The sequence below is a fragment of the Giraffa tippelskirchi genome, chromosome 12, assembly GCF_054371585.1.
Source record: "Giraffa tippelskirchi isolate mGirTip1 chromosome 12, T2T-mGirTip1v1.2.pri, whole genome shotgun sequence".
In the NCBI taxonomy this organism is placed as follows: domain Eukaryota; kingdom Metazoa; phylum Chordata; class Mammalia; order Artiodactyla; family Giraffidae; genus Giraffa; species Giraffa tippelskirchi.
Window position 1 is genome coordinate 25,390,102 of NC_137286.1, and position 15,930 is coordinate 25,406,031.

A 15,930-nucleotide genomic window follows, 5' to 3' on the forward strand; every position below is an offset into this window, starting at 1 on the left:
CAATAGAATAGGAAAGAGTAGATATCTTTTCAAGAAAATTATAAATATAAAAGGAACATTTCATGCAAAGATGGGCACAATAAAGGACAGAGATGGCAAAGATATAACAGAAGCAGAAGAGATTAAGAAGAGGTGACAAGAATACACAGAAGAACTATACAAAAAAGGTCTTAATGACCTGGATAATCATGATGGCATGGTCACTCACGTAGAGCAAGACATTCTAGAGTGTGAAGTCAAGGGGGCTTTAGGAAGCATTACTAAGAACAAAGCTAGTGGAGGTGATGGAATTCCAGTTGAGCTATTTCAAGTCCTAAAAGATGATGCTGTTAAAGCACTGTACTTAATATGCTAGCAAATTCGGAAAACTCAGCAGTGGCCACGGAACTGGAAAAAGTCAGTTTTCATTCCAATCCCAAAGAAGGGCAATGCTGAGCTATTTCTTTGTCTCACATCTGGTTTCACAAATGGACCAAAGAGTTCCATATCAAATTATTGGTTTTAGTAGTTTTAGGCAGATGGAACTATCCAGTGAAATTTGGTATTTCCCCCTATCTTTCTAGTGGCAGCCAGAAGAAGCACCAAATGAATGACAGTAGGGAAACAAATGTGACCAAGCTGTTTTGGAAAAATGCATATATAGATTCTGTTCCAGAGAAGTGATCTGAGTCATTTTACAAGGCAGAGCTCCCCAACCCTATTTTCCTATAAAGGTCTAGAAGGGTATAAAAGAATATAATAAAGTGCATTATGTTAGCTACACCTCATTCATCATTTACTAGAAGGATGTGTATGCACACAGATTATGGTGCACCATCTATAACATGTCAAAGATTAGACTTTGTTAGAGATTCAAACAGTATCATGATCTAGTTCTGCTCTTTGAATTTATGTCAGTTTAGAAACCTTTACCTTCTCAGTTCAATCTCACCTAATCTTGTTAGAGAACTTTAGAGCAAAGACTACAAATTTCAGCAACCAGTGTGCTGGTCAGCTGCTAAGTCACATTAGATGCTTTTATTCTTTTTCAAAGCAACTCAGAATGTATTTTTTCAGAAAGTCTGTTCAAATAGAGACCAACCTCTGCCCCCCCCCAAAAAAACTAACAACCTATTAAAATAATTAAGTGACTCAAGGAAATACAAAAAACATTAAAAATCACACTTTTTTTATTCTTTATCATAGAAATTACTAGTTATTTGGGGAGAAATAGGTGAAATGGCTCTTTTACAGATTGTTTTATTTACAGTAAAAGCCAAGAGGCAAAGGAAATGGGAGAGAACTGTAGAAAGGAAGATCAAATGGTAAGATAAGATTGTGCCATTACACAGTAAAGAGAAAAAGAATATCATAAAAGATGAGAAGATAGAGTTCTGCCTTTAATAATAGTATTATATATCAACCAATTTAAAATTTTAAAATATATATCTTTAGTTCAAATAATGTTTAAAGTGAGCAAAACAAAGAAGTTTACGATGTAGTTGCTGCACTGAGGAGTCTTCAGTTATGAACTACATATTGCCTGAAAAGTAAACTAACAAAAGATATAAATGAGAGCTCCAGACAACAATGGAAATGGTGTCACAGGCTGTGTGTGATTAGTCACCAAATGTGTGGTAAAAATAGTAAAGGCAATATAGTTTAGAAGAAATAGCAATCACTTAGGGCTGGAAAGTTGCAGGAAATCTCTACTGAGAAGGAGGGATTTGAATCCCACCCTTGTTCTCCAATTCCTCCTCACTTTCAACCCTCTCTCTATTCAAATAATTGCCCCATTGACTAATCATATGGAATTTGCCTTCATTCTAAATTCTTTAGTTTCCTTTTCTCTTTACTATTGCTTACCACTCAATATTCTTTCTTTCTCTTCTATTTCATAAGACATATCCTCCCTTCCCTCAATTCATGGCTCCACCTGATTCACTTCCTCTCCGTCATCTGAATCATTATGCCAATTCATCTTCTTTCTTATCCTTCTTGAAACTATCTTCTTCAATCATCCATTTTTAACTAGTCCTATTCTGTAGTCTATAAATGTGCTGAGGTCACCCCTACTCCATGAAAAGTTCCTTTGACCTATACCCCTCGTATCCTCTATTACCAGTATTCTGGAAGGCAAGAGCTGGGAGTTTCACTATTGAGCATGCAGATTCTCACTTAATCCCCAGTATTAATATGACATCTTTGCTCTCAGTTACCCTAGACATCCCCCAAGGTTCTATCACACTTCTCCATTCTCACACAATAGGCTTTTCTTGTCAATATCAACTTCAAAGGCTAAAGTTATTAAATCTATGTAGACTTCCCTAGCAAATTACCAACGGCATTTTTCACAGAATTAGAACCAAAAAAAAAAAATCTTGCAAACAGCCAAAGCAATCTTGAGAAAGAAAAATGGAGCTGGAGGCCTCAGGCTCCCTGACTTCAGGGAGCTTCAGTAACTTTATACTACAAAGTTACGGTCAACAAAAAAGTATGGTACTGGAACAAAAACATAAATACGGATCAATGGAACAGGCTAGAAAGCCCAGAGATAAACTCACGCACATAGGGGCACCTTATCTTTGACAAAGGAGGCAAGAATACACAATGGAGAAAAGACAGTCTCTCCAGTAAGTGGTGCTGGGAAAACTAGACAGCTATATGTAAAAGAATGAAATTAGAACACTCCCTACCATGCACAAAAACAAACAAAGTGGATTAAAGACTTAAACATAAGCCCAGATTCTATAAAACTCATAGAGGAAAACATAAGCGAACACTTTTGACACAAATCACAGCAAGATCTTTTTTGATCCAACTCCTAGAGTAATGAAAATAAACACAAAAATAAACAAGTGGGACATACTTAAACTTATAAGTTTTTGCACAGCAAAGGAAACCATAAATATTTGCAAACAAAGTGACCAACAAGGGATTAATCTCCACACTATACAAACTGCTCATGCAACTCAATATAAAAAAAAAAAATTTAATGTGCAGGAGATCTAAATAGATATTTCTCCAAAGACATACAAATGGCCGAAAAGCACATGAAAAGATGCTCAACATCACTGATTATTAGAGAAACGCAAATTAAAGCTACAAAAAGGTATCATCTCACACTGGTCTGAAAAAAATCTGGCCATCATCAAAAAATCTACAAACAACAAATGCTGGAAAGTGTGTGGAAAAAGGGGGCCCTTACTATACTCTTGGTGGGAATGTAAGTTGGTACAGCCACTATGGAGAAAAGTATGAAGGTTCCTTTAAAAACTAAAAATAGAACTACCATATGACCTGGCAATCCCACTCCTAGGCATATTCCTGGAGAAAACCATAATTTGAAAAGATACATGCACCCCAAAACCTGCAGCACTATTTACAACAGCCAGGACATGGAACCAACCTAAATGCCCATCAACAGAGGAATGGATAAAGAAGATACAGTACATATATATAATGAATATTGTTGTTGCTGTTTAGTTGTTAAGACATGTCCAACTGTCTGCAAACCTATCGACTATAGCCCACCAGGCTCCTCTGTCCATGGGACTCTCCAGGCAAGAATACTGAAGTGGGTTGCCATTATCTTCTTCTGAGTAATGGAATATTACTCAGTCATAAAAGAGAACAAAAAAAATGCCATTTGCAGCAACATGGATGGACCTACAGCTTGTCATACTGAGTGAAATATGTCAGACAGAGAAAGACAAGTATCACATAATATTGCTTATATGTGGAATCTAAAAAATGATACAAATGAATCTATTTATAAAATAGAAGTAGAGCTACAAATGTTGGAAATAAGCTTAAGGTTACTAGGTGGTAAAGTGGAGGAGGAATAAAGCTTTTCAGGCTTTATTTTCTATTAGGTCCTCATCCCTTCCCATAAATATGTGGATACTCTATGTTCAAAAGAGCCAAACCATTCACTGTTCATCACTCTCTAGATGTCCCTCATATTTTCCATATCATGATATTTCCTCTACCTAGCATGCCGTCCTTCTAATATTTTCCTACTAACAATTTGTCAGAATATTAGAGATCTCCACAAAATACAAATTCTCTTAGAGGAAAGAGCTTTCCCAGGCACCATGAGATTGAAATAATGTCCCCTCCACAAATTTCTCTATTTCTTATGTCCCTATCTCTCGTTATAGTATTCATCACACAGTCTACCTTAATTTAGAATGATGTGTGTGTGTGTGTGTGTGTGTGTCTACTGTTGGGCAGTGAGCATGGAGAGGAATAGTGTCCAGTCCAGAGCTATGACATCATAATGTAGTTATGTATTTAATATTTATTGATTTTAAGGATGGATAAGAGCAGTGTAAATAGAGAGAGTAGGAAAAGTCCTGGGCAAAAGCAAAGAGAAAAGAAGGGAAAAGACATTTGGAAGATGGTGAATTAATTAGAACATTAATGAAATGAAACAGTGACATGAATCTTGACTAAGCAGGTAGAATCAAGTGACAGGGTAAGGAATTTGGTCTTTATGCTGTCACATATGAATTTTAAAAAACTTTGAATAAGCTTGAGTACCTAATATGAGTTTGGAGCCTACATTTTCTATCAGTAAAGTAAAAATGATATTCGAAGCTACAACTGCTATATTGTTGGGAAGAATGAATGAAGGACTTCCCTGGTAGTCCAGGGGCTAAGACCAACATTCCCGATGCAGAGAGCCCAGGTTCAATCCCTGATTGGGGAACTAGATCCCACATGTTGCAGCTAAGAACCTGCATGCTGCAACTAAGACCATCGCAGCCAAATAAATAAATAAAAATAAATATTAACAACAAAAAAAGAATGAATGAGATAATCCAGACATAAATCTAGACCATAGTAAGCCTGATAACTATGCTAACCCCATTAATATAGTATGTTACACACACATACACACACGCATACATTATGTGACAAAAATAAAGACAGTTTTTCAGGCTTTGACTTCCAGACTAGAGAAAGGAAAGAAAAAAACAGAGGGAGTAAAAGGAGAGCATTAATGTCCATGAAGTGACTTAGGCAGATGAGCTTCCCTAGATGCATACTTCCTTCTTTTATCTTTCCGTTCCTTCTCTCGTCTTAGCCTCCTGCTTTAGGCTTCCTTTTTTCCTCTTCCCTTTCTCACACAGCAAGATCCATGACCCTGCTTAGCCCTGCATGGAGCCAGTGCTGGCCTCTGTGGGCCAGATTAAGTACAAAGAAGCCACCGCCCTCTCCTAGTGCAAAGTGGCCTGGAAGCTGCAGTGAGATGGGTCCCTGAACTCTAGCCCAGCAAGACCTCAATTGAGCTAATGTCCCCTGAGAAACATTAACCTTCATTTTGACACAGTAGGAGGTAAGACTGGGGATGTTCTGTGGGGCCTGGTGGCAAAGAGCACTATAGTACACTGAAAAAATCTCTCTGTCTCTGTTGGCATGTGAACCATATAAATGGCTATATTCCAACAGACTTCCAAGGAAAAGGAAAAACCAGTATGTGGACATCTCCGTGCTTTCTGACCTTACTGGATGGAAGAGATACTCCAGGTGTGAGAACAGTTAAACGAGCATTTGGAGTATTCAGGGTGTTGAGCGCAGGTGTGTGTACATTTGAAAGCTGCTGTTTTATAAGAAGTCCTAGGGGACTCAATAAACACAAGAGCCAGAGCAAGGTAATCCCTTTAGCAGGGCTCTCCCCAGCTCAGATGCTCCCCTGCCAGAAACAACACATTTGGGGGTGGGGGTGGGGGTGGAGGGTGTAAATCACACACTGAGGTAATTGTTTCACACTTTCAAATACTTTACTTATTAGTTTTAAAGTGGTTTTTAGAAGCAATTCTGTATCTTGCCTTCCGGTTTTGTTTTGTTTTGTGTAAATACTTCTAGATTAAAAAAAAAAATGCTGACCCCCACTGTATATCAAAAAGTACCTCCAATGTGTTTACTATCTTCAAAATAGATCAGGCTGAGTTACAAAATGTTAGTTCTGCCCATAAAAGAAAGCTGCTTTCCATAGAATGTAACTTTGTATCTAACACCATGCATCTCTGCAACTCTAGGTGTCATAGAATCAGAGATTAGGTACTCTGACTAAAAAGGAAAAAAATAGACTACCTACTCTTGCCATTGACATTCCCCTGTGTTGACTAGAGACACCAAAGAATTTCACTCCCCAAATCACCCAGCACTGGAAGTATAGTGCGAAAAATTAAGATAAGGTATGGTTTTCTACATCACATAGACCATGATGGGGCTGACCATTAGCTATCCTTTGACCTAATATATATTATATCGTCTCCATCATTTTTTTCAGTCACCTAGTTAGAATGGCAGACTTCTTAAAAAAAAAAAAAAACTCATCTTGGGCCCACCCACACATCTGATAATATGCAAATTTAAATGCCTCAAGGAGATTAGAAGAACTATCTTTTATTCCATTCCATCACAAATTTAGTAACCACAACTGATCTTCAAAGAAATAACTTACTTTTGTTTCTGTCTTTCAAAAACACTTTTGAAGAAAAGTTGCCCTTCTGTTAACAAAAAAAAAAAGGACTACTGAAGAATCCACAGTAGAAGAAAGAGCTCTCCCTAGGTACTACATTTCAGGACTGTTTATACAGTTCAGCAGGAAAGGAACGGGATACTGGCTTTTAGGAAGAATTCTGTAAGGAAGAGGTGGAATTGCTAATGCATTTACTACTCATTTGCTTGCATCAAGAACCCTATTCCATTTCAATCTGCCAACATCCTAATTAAGATGGTCTAAATCTGAGGTGATCTATTATTCTAGATCTAAGATAGCTTAATCTACATTAGACAAGATGTTACAGTGTGTGCTTACAATGAGATGATAAGACCACTGAGCAGGAAAGCATGTCTTCCCTCATGTCTAAGCCAGCACGGGGCAGAGCTCTCTGTCAGCACTCAGGAAATAATGGCCAGGCCTTTGCCTGTTGTTTTTGTTTCTACTAATTCAATCTTATGATATCATTTCTGGTTCCTCTGACAACATATAACTGTGCTCTTGTTTTGAAAGAAGAAAAGAGTAAATTATCGCAAGTAATTCTTTATGCACATCAGTGCCACATACAAGTGTATGTGGGACTGACCACATATAAGTGCAATTCCCATTCAATATCTTAAGGCTGTTTCTGAAGTTCTATATTAAAGAACACGCAACTCCATAAGCATTTGAGCCAGAAAAGAAAAGAATGCAGAGACAATGCTTTGTCTCACCAATGCTTTAGAAGAATCCGGATCAAATTCCCTTGCAGGATAATAATATCCAGCTGCACTATTACCCAAGAGGTACTATATAATACAGAGACAAGATCATAAAAAGGGCATTCCCCAATCAGCCTCTTTCTCTTCCTTCAGTTAAATAAAGTTATCCATAGTTATTAGCATAAATACCAGGTAAAGACTTGAGTGTCTGGTAAACAAACAGGAAGTATGTATTACTGTTAGACTTGCCCTCTCTTGACATCTAACAAAAGGCTAGGTGGTTAGCAACATACCCAAGTCAGAGTACACACAGACACCCCTGTCTCAGCCAGTACCTGAAACTGTCATTTGTAGGGCTGAGCAAACATATTTAAGCAATGTCCTTAAGCTTGCTCTTGTGCTATTGTTGAACAGATAACATTGATGACCTTCACAGTCTGATATCCATTTCCAAAGGGATGACAACTTCAATCTACGAACCTCAAAAGAAACCAGATAAAATAAGCACAACCCTAGAGTTCAAAGCAGCTAACCCTCTGCCTCCTTTCACTAAGTGAAGATTTTGGTTGGAACCCAGGCGAGGTCACCCTTTCTATTTGCTATAAAGTTTACTGAATTTACATTAAAATCTTCAAAGAGTCTTTGTTTTGGGAATGTATATGTTTCTTTAAAGAGGACAAAGGAACCATTGCTGTGTGCTTTCAGTGATGCAAAGTTTGAGATGTCAGGCGGGGAATCCCAGCCTTGATTCTAAGACATTCGTAATGATGGCAAGCTCTATAGGTAAAAAATAAAAACAAGGATAAGAACGTTTTAAAGGAGGCAATGTGCAAAACTTAAGAATGCCTTTTTGCTCTCAGGATTTTTGTTTTTTGCCTTGAGATGTCAAAAAAAAAGAAGGAATGTAGCCTTTGTTTGGAGTTAGATATTCACTGTGTTTTGAAATCCCTCCAGCTATACACCACACAGAATTTTAACATACTAAAAAAGCCAACTTCAAAATGATAAACTTTCACCAATCTATCTTAAAATAAAATATATAATTACAAGCATACATTCAATTCTTGGATTGTGCGTGCCAAAGCTCTGTTTCTAGAATTGGTGAATTTTGTTCTCTATTTCCATGTATAAAAGATCTCACAGTCCTGGGAAAACACTTTTTTTAAAAAATGAAATACAACAAATAAGGCATGCTGCCGAGTCCTGGGGGAGAAGTTTCCCAGAGTCTTTGAATTCCCTCCTATCCTCCTTCTTTACAAGATTTCTAAGACCAAGCCCTTTTCTTCAGTCTCTCAAACAAGGTAAAAAGAAAAATACCCCCTAGATATATTCCTTAGATTTTCTATTATGCTTCTCAAGTTCCCATAGCTTCTGATGTAAACCTAAGATGAATTCTAGAGTTACTTTTCTATTATGTTTTAATTTTAGTTCCTCTTTTAGGTCTAAGATAAAATTGATGATCATAACTGCTATGCTTGGAAATATATTTCAAGGCACAATTTGTACATGACCTGTGCAAGGTCATGTCATGGAAACAGGGCCAACATGATAGACAGGGAGTGGAATTCAGCTGTTAGTCTCGCAGAACTCCAGGGTTTAAGCTTGTTCTATGTGTGCAATATGGCAAGAAAAAGTTTCCGTTTAAACAGGACATTTTAGACACTTTCTGTATAGGGACCTCACTCTGACTTGAATAGTGTCAATTAGAGACATATGAGGAATTATTGCTCAAGTCAGTGATCACTAAGGGTCATTTTTTGTCACATGAGCCTGGGTGTGGCAAGCGGGCCTAATCTCGTCCAAAAGGTTGCAAGTTCTCTGCATGTGCTATTCTCTCTGCCCATCAATTTCACTTGGGCAAAAATCCTTCCCTGTTTAAAACATCAACTGCCTTCTAAGTCTTTCCTTGAGATCCCTACTTGGGGTTAGTAAATTCCTCCTGTGTTTACTCACAGAACTTTGTACCCCCCTCCAGTATTCTTGCCTGGAGAATTCCATGAACAGAGGAGCCTGGTGGGCTACAGTCCATGGGGTCACAAAGAGTCAGACACGACTGAGCGACTAACACTTTCACTTTTTCACTTTCTACTAGATTAATTGTTAGATTCTATTACAATTATTTGTTTGTTGTCTCCACCGCTAGATTATGCAGTCTTGCATATTTACCCTCATCTCAGACTTCCTACGGGCCCAGCGCTGTAAGCACTTCAGATATGCCAGCTCTTTAATCTGTATCACAGTCCCTTGAGGTGGATGTTACCATTGTCTCCATGGTACAAATGAGGGATCTGAGGCAGAGAAATTCAGTCATTTTCTGAAGGACACATTGCTAGTAAGTGTCAGGTTGAACATAGACAGTCTGATTTCTGAGTCTGAGCCTCTCCTATTATCCTCGTGCTTGCCCACAGGACTGAGGAAGGCAGTTCATCAACATTAAGCAAATAGAAAGAATGACCATTCTGGTTTTGCCTCAGTTTCCTAAGTTTAAATTTAGAAACGGATTTTCTTCATCTTAAGTCGAGTTTACCTTCACCCTTGACTATGGATGAATTCATTTGTCTAGAGAAAATTCAACCCAAGCTGAGGAAGAGAGAACTGGCTGGGAGGCAAAGGCTTAGGGTATGGCCCACTCTGCCAGGTCGAAGTCTTAACTCTCACACCTCCCCCAGGTTCACATCCTGAGATGCCTACAGAAGCCTCTCCTGTAGCTGCTTTCAGATGTACCACACTGTGCACATAGTGTGACAGGAAATGTTTTGGAACAGAAATACTATTAACAGGAAAGACCACTTATGCTATTCTTTATAAGCAGATGTGACTTGAGAAAGACATTTTCACTTAGGAGATGATTCAAATGCAGAGGATTTTTGTTGTTGTTGTTTTGTTTCAAACTGAGACATCCAAGTTCCAAACTTGGGTGACTGGTGATGGAAGTAAAGTCTGACGCTATAAAGAGCAATATTGCATGCAAACCTGGAATTTAGGTCCATGAATCAAGGCAAATTGGAAGTGGTCAAACAGGAGATTTCAAGAGTGAACGTCAACATTTTAGGAATCAGCGAACTAAAATGGACTGGAATGGGTGAATTTAACTCAGATGACCATTATATCTACTACGGTGGGCAAGAATCCCTTAGAAGAAATGGAGTAGCCTTCATAGTCAACAAGAGTCTGAAATGCAATACTTGGATACAGTCTCAAAAATGAGAGAATGATCTCTGTTCATTTCCAAGGCAAACCATTCAATATCACAGTAATCCAAGTCTATGCCCCGACCAGTAATGCTGAAGAAGCTGATGTCGAATGGTTCTATGAAGACCTACAAAACCTTCTAGAACTAACACCCAAAAGAGATGTCCTTCTCATTATAGGGGACTGGAATGCAAAAGTAGGAAGTCAAGAAATATCTGGAGTAATGGGCAAATTTGGCCTTGGAGTACAGAATGAAGCAGGGCAAAGGCTAATAGAGTTTTGCCAAGAGAACACATTGGTCATAGCAAACACCCTCTTCCAACAACACAAGAGAAGACTCTACACAAAGACATCGCCAGATGGTCAATACCGAAATCAGATTGATTATATTCTTTGCAGCCAAAGATGGAGAACTCTATACAGTCAGCAAAAACAAGCCCAGGAGCTGACTGTGGCTCAGATCATGAAATCCTTATTGTCAAATTCAGACAAATTGAAGAAAGTAGGGAAAACCACTAGACCATTCAGGTATAACCTAAATCAAATCTCTTATGATTATACAGTAGAAGTGACAAATAGATTCAAAGGATTAGATCTGATAGACAGAGTGCCTGAAGAACTTTGGAGGGAGGTTAGTGACATTATACAGGAGGCAGGGATCAAGACCATCCCCAAGAAAAAGAAATACAAAAAGGCAAAATGGTTGTCTGAGGAGACTTTACAAATAGCTGTGAAAAGAAGAGAAGAGAAAGGCAAAGGAGAAAAGGAAAGATATACCCATTTGAATGCAAAGTTTCAAAGAATAGCAAGGTGAGATGAGGAAGACTTCTAAAGTGAACAATGAAAAGAAATAGAGGAAAACAATAGAATGGTAAAGTCTAGAGATTTCTTCATGAAAATTAGAGATACCAAGAGAACATTTCATGTCAAGATTCGCACAATAAAGGACAGAAATGGTATAGACCTAACAAAAGCAAAAGATATTAAGAAGAGGTGGCAAGAATACACAGAAGAACTATACAAAAAAGATCTTCACAACCCAGATAGTCACGATGGTGTGATCACTCACCTAAAGCCAGACATTCTGGAATGTGAAATCAAGTGAGTCTCAGGAAGCATCACTACAAACAAAGCTAGTGGAGGTGATGGAATTCCAGTTGAGCTATTTCAAATCCTAAAAGATGATACCATGAAAGTGCTACACTCTATATGCCAGCAAATTTGGAAAACTCAGCAGTGGCCACAGGACTGGAAAGGGTCAATTTTCATTCCAATCCCAAAGAAAGGAAATGCCAAAGAATGCTCAAACTACTGCACAATTGCACTCATCTCACACACTAGTAAAGTAATGCTTAAAATTCTCCAAGCCAGGCTTCAACAGTATGTGAACTGTGAAATTCCACATGTTCAAGCTGATTTATAAAAGGCAGAGGAACCAGAGATCACATTGCCAACATCTGTTGGATCATCGAAAAAGCAAGAGAGTTCCAGAAAAATATCTACTTCTGCTTTATTGACTATGCCAAAGCCTTTGACTGTGTGGATCACAACAAACTGTGGAAAATTCTTACAGAGATGGGAATACCAGACCACCTGACCTGAGAAATCTGTATGCAAGTCCAGAAGCAAGAATTGGAACCGGATATGGAACAACAGACTGGTTCCAAATTGGTAAAGGAGTACGTCAAGGCTGTATATTGTCACCCTGCTTATTTAACTTATATGCAGAGTACATCATGAGAAAAGCTGGGCTGGATGAAGCACAAGCTGGAATCAAGATTGCTAGGAGAAATATCAATAACCTCAGATATGCAGATGACACCACCCTTATGGCAGAAAGTGAAGAAGAACTAAAGAGCCTCTTGATGAAAGTGAAAGAGGAGAGTTAAAAAGTTGGTTTAAAACTCAGCATTCAGAAAACTAAGATCATGGCATCTGGTCCCATCATTTCATGGCAAATAGATGGGGAAACAGTGACAGACTTTATTTTTGTGGGCTCCAAAATCACTGCAGATGGTGACTGCAGCCATGAAAGTAAAAGACACTTACTCCTTGGAAGAAAAATTATGACCAACTAGACAGCATGTTAAAAAGCAAAGACATTACTCTGCCAACAAAGGTCCATCTAGTCAAAGCTATGGTTTTTCCAGTAGTCATGTATGGATATGACACTTGGACTATAAAGCAAGCTGAGCACCAAAGAACTGATGCTTTTGAACTGTGGTGTTGGAGAAGATTCTTGAGAGTCCCTTGGACTGCAAGGAGATCCAACCAGTCAATCCTAAAGTAAATCAGTCCTGAATATTCATTGGAAGGACTGATGTTGAAGCTGAAACTCCAAAACTTTGGCTACCTGATGCAAAGAACTGACTCATTTGAAAAGACCCTGAAGCTGGGAAAGATTGAAGGTGGGAGGAGAAGGGGATGACAGAGGATGAGATGGTTGGATGGCATCACCAACTCAATGGACAGGAGTTTGAGTAAACACTGGGAGTTGGTGATACTGCATACTGGCATACTGCAGTCCATGGGGTTGCAAAGAGTCGGACACAACTGAGCGACTGAACTGAGACATCCAAATCAGTAAGAGTCAGATATATTTATTTTTCCTCCTATTATTTAAATTCACATCTCAAGTTCCTTCAGATCAATGTCAAGTATGTCACCTTTTAATCACTTTTTAATTCTGCATTTTACATATATTCTTTATTTTTTGGATTCAAATAATTCTTACTCATTGTAGAGACTTAGAAAATTCAAAGGTATTTTAAAATATATAATTGCATATTATAGGCCTCTTTGAATGTTTGAAAATTCTCTTCTAAAACATTACTTTTAAATGGTTATGCAATCTTGCATTGGTATAAGATGTAGCATAGTTTAATTAAACAGCCCCTGTTTTCGAACATTTTGAAAGTGTGAAAGTGTTAGTCGCTCAGTCGTGTCCAACTCTTTGCAACACTACGGACAGTAGCCCACCTGGCTGCTCTGTCCATGGGGATATTCCAGGCAAGAATACTGGAGTGGGTTGCCATGCCCTCCTCCAGGGGAGCTTTCTGACCCAGGGATTGAACCCAGGTCTCCTGCATCACAGACATATTCTTTACCATCTGAGCCACCAGATACCAATTGTTTGGTACTGGAAGTAACAAGAAGACAGACATCCTTTCGCACTGTTTTGAGGATCCCAGTTATGTGAGGATCATACGGCCCTGTAGGAAGAGGTTTTCTGGGAGCTGTGGAATGCAGATTCTGGGGCCCTACTCAGGTGATTGATTCGTTTGAGGTGGGGCCTGGGGAAGGCGGTCCTATTTTTGAGAAATGTTAACATTGCCTCTCATTTCATAATACCGTCTCCTCATTGTGTTTAGCTATCTTCTTTATTTCATCTATCTCCCACAGAATGAACAATAGTGTCCAATTCAAGCTGGCCCTGGTGAATACAGCCACAGGTCCTTATGAACACAGGTGACTGCACCATCTCTGCATCATCCACCTGGTGCCTCTCCACCTTCACCCCGACTCACCCCACTTACCCATCCATGCTCCACACCAAAGCCAAGGACAGGTCTTTATGCTGTGAATCAATGATGTCATTTCCCTGCTTACTCCCAAACCATCCCCTTCACTCCCACAGCCACACAGCTTCCCTTGCATACTCCCTGCTCCCCACTAGCAGCAACAGCATGTTCACAGACTGTCACTTCCTCAAGGAAGTGCTTCCCCATACCTGGATCTCGATCACTTCTCCCAGCCCAGCCTGTGGTTGCTCCCTTTGCTTTTCTTTCACAGTCCATCATGGTTTATAACAGCATGGTTGTGAGATTTAAGTCTGTCGCCCCACTTCACCACAAGCTTCGTGAGACAGATACGGAGGCTGATTGTTCATCACTGCGTCCTACCCTGAGTGGTGCCAGTAACAGCTAGTGCTTTAGGTGGTGTCGAAAATGGGTTCTGGGGCCAAAGGGCTCCGATTCATATCCCAGCTCTGCTACCTAACACCTATGTGACCTTAAGCCAGTTACTTAACTTCTCTGTGCCTCCATTTTTTTCCATTGGGAATTATAATAGTACTGCCTTAAGGTGTATATAGTTTGTTGTGAGAATTAAATGAGAGAGTACACAAAATGTAATGTACAACACAGTAGCTGCCATGTAGAATGCGTCCAATACAGGGTAGCTTTTAAAAAGTAATCACTCGGTATATTTTTGTTCAATAAATAAAACACAGCAGAGTTTTCAGGCGTGTTCTTTCTCATCATCACTGCCCCCTACTCCAACCAAAGCATCGGCCCAATCAACTTCCACTGCAGTCTGCTCCTTGAAAGAACAGCAATTCTGCCCTGAGAAGTCTGCTGAAGACACACCCCACTCCCTGTTATTAGTTCCAGCTCTGATTCTTTCATCACGTCACTTCCTAAAATATGTGCTCATGTGCCAAGCCACCTCTCTTCCTTCCTTCAAGTATTTCCTGAAATGTGACCTCCTCCATGGAGCCTTCTTTAAATGGAACTTAGCTCATCATTCCATCCTCTGTTTGCAACAAATAAGGTAAAGTTTGTTGTTTAAGATTTCAAAGCTATAAGCCACCTGAGCTTTTCAACTAGCTGCATGGCCTCACCACTGCAGGGCAGGTTGGGTTTCTCCTTGCCTGAACTTAAGAATCTGAGGCTCAGAGGGCAGAGGGTTTGTTTAACTTGCTCTGTATACATGTAGCCCAGTGACAATCCACATGGAGGCTGAATAAATGTGACTTGATGATGATTTAATTACTTTGTCCATGCCAGGAATAGAAGCCATGAACTCTTAAATCTGTTTCCCCCATTTTATAATATGTTTCCATGCTGAGTCTATTATGAGACCTGTTTTCTGCATTAACTTTCACAAAAGAACAAATACAAAAGAAAAGAGAGATTGAATGAAAATATCAAATTAATAAAATTATCTTCCACATCATGAGTCCAAAGATACCTCTAGAACCTTGGCACACTGTATTAAAAGGTGCCTCATTTAAAATTCAAGTTCATATGCTTTACAGATTATTTTGTAAATCTAAAATAGATAACCAAAACATGTCAATATTCATTTTTAAAGTACTTGTTGTATTTGGTGCATGCATCATTATGGAGAACTTACACTCAGAGCAAAAAGATTTGTAGCAAAGCATATGACCTTCTTCCCACTACAGTGACCATCCCCTAATTAGGCAATGCATCTGATAGTCATTAACAGGAATGAGATAATGAATCACTTTCTCTCTTCTTTGTTAATTTGCTGTAACCAAGCGGCTAATGGATGTCAGAGCTGAGTGATTGCACTGATTATAGTGATTTATAGTTGCAACAAAACAATTTAAAACCATTCTGATTATTCATGTTAAAGATGCTTTATGTTTTGTTTACTAAATGTTTTACGTCCCCCTTTCTCCTACCCTTAAAGTACTGTTCCCCTCCTACTCTGCCACTTTTCACAGAAAGACCCGTTCCTGAAAAACTTGAAAGTTGTAGGAGGCTTTTTTTATTGTTTTAAACTAAGCCATTTCAT

The 15,930-nt window shown here is 38.9% G+C and overlaps 1 protein-coding gene across 5 annotated transcripts in view; it reads right to left on the reverse strand.

Moving 5' to 3' along the window:
- Positions 1 to 15,930, reverse strand: part of AKAP6 (A-kinase anchoring protein 6) — a 571,209-nt gene that overhangs the window by 208,731 nt on the left and 346,548 nt on the right. The window lies entirely within an intron of this gene.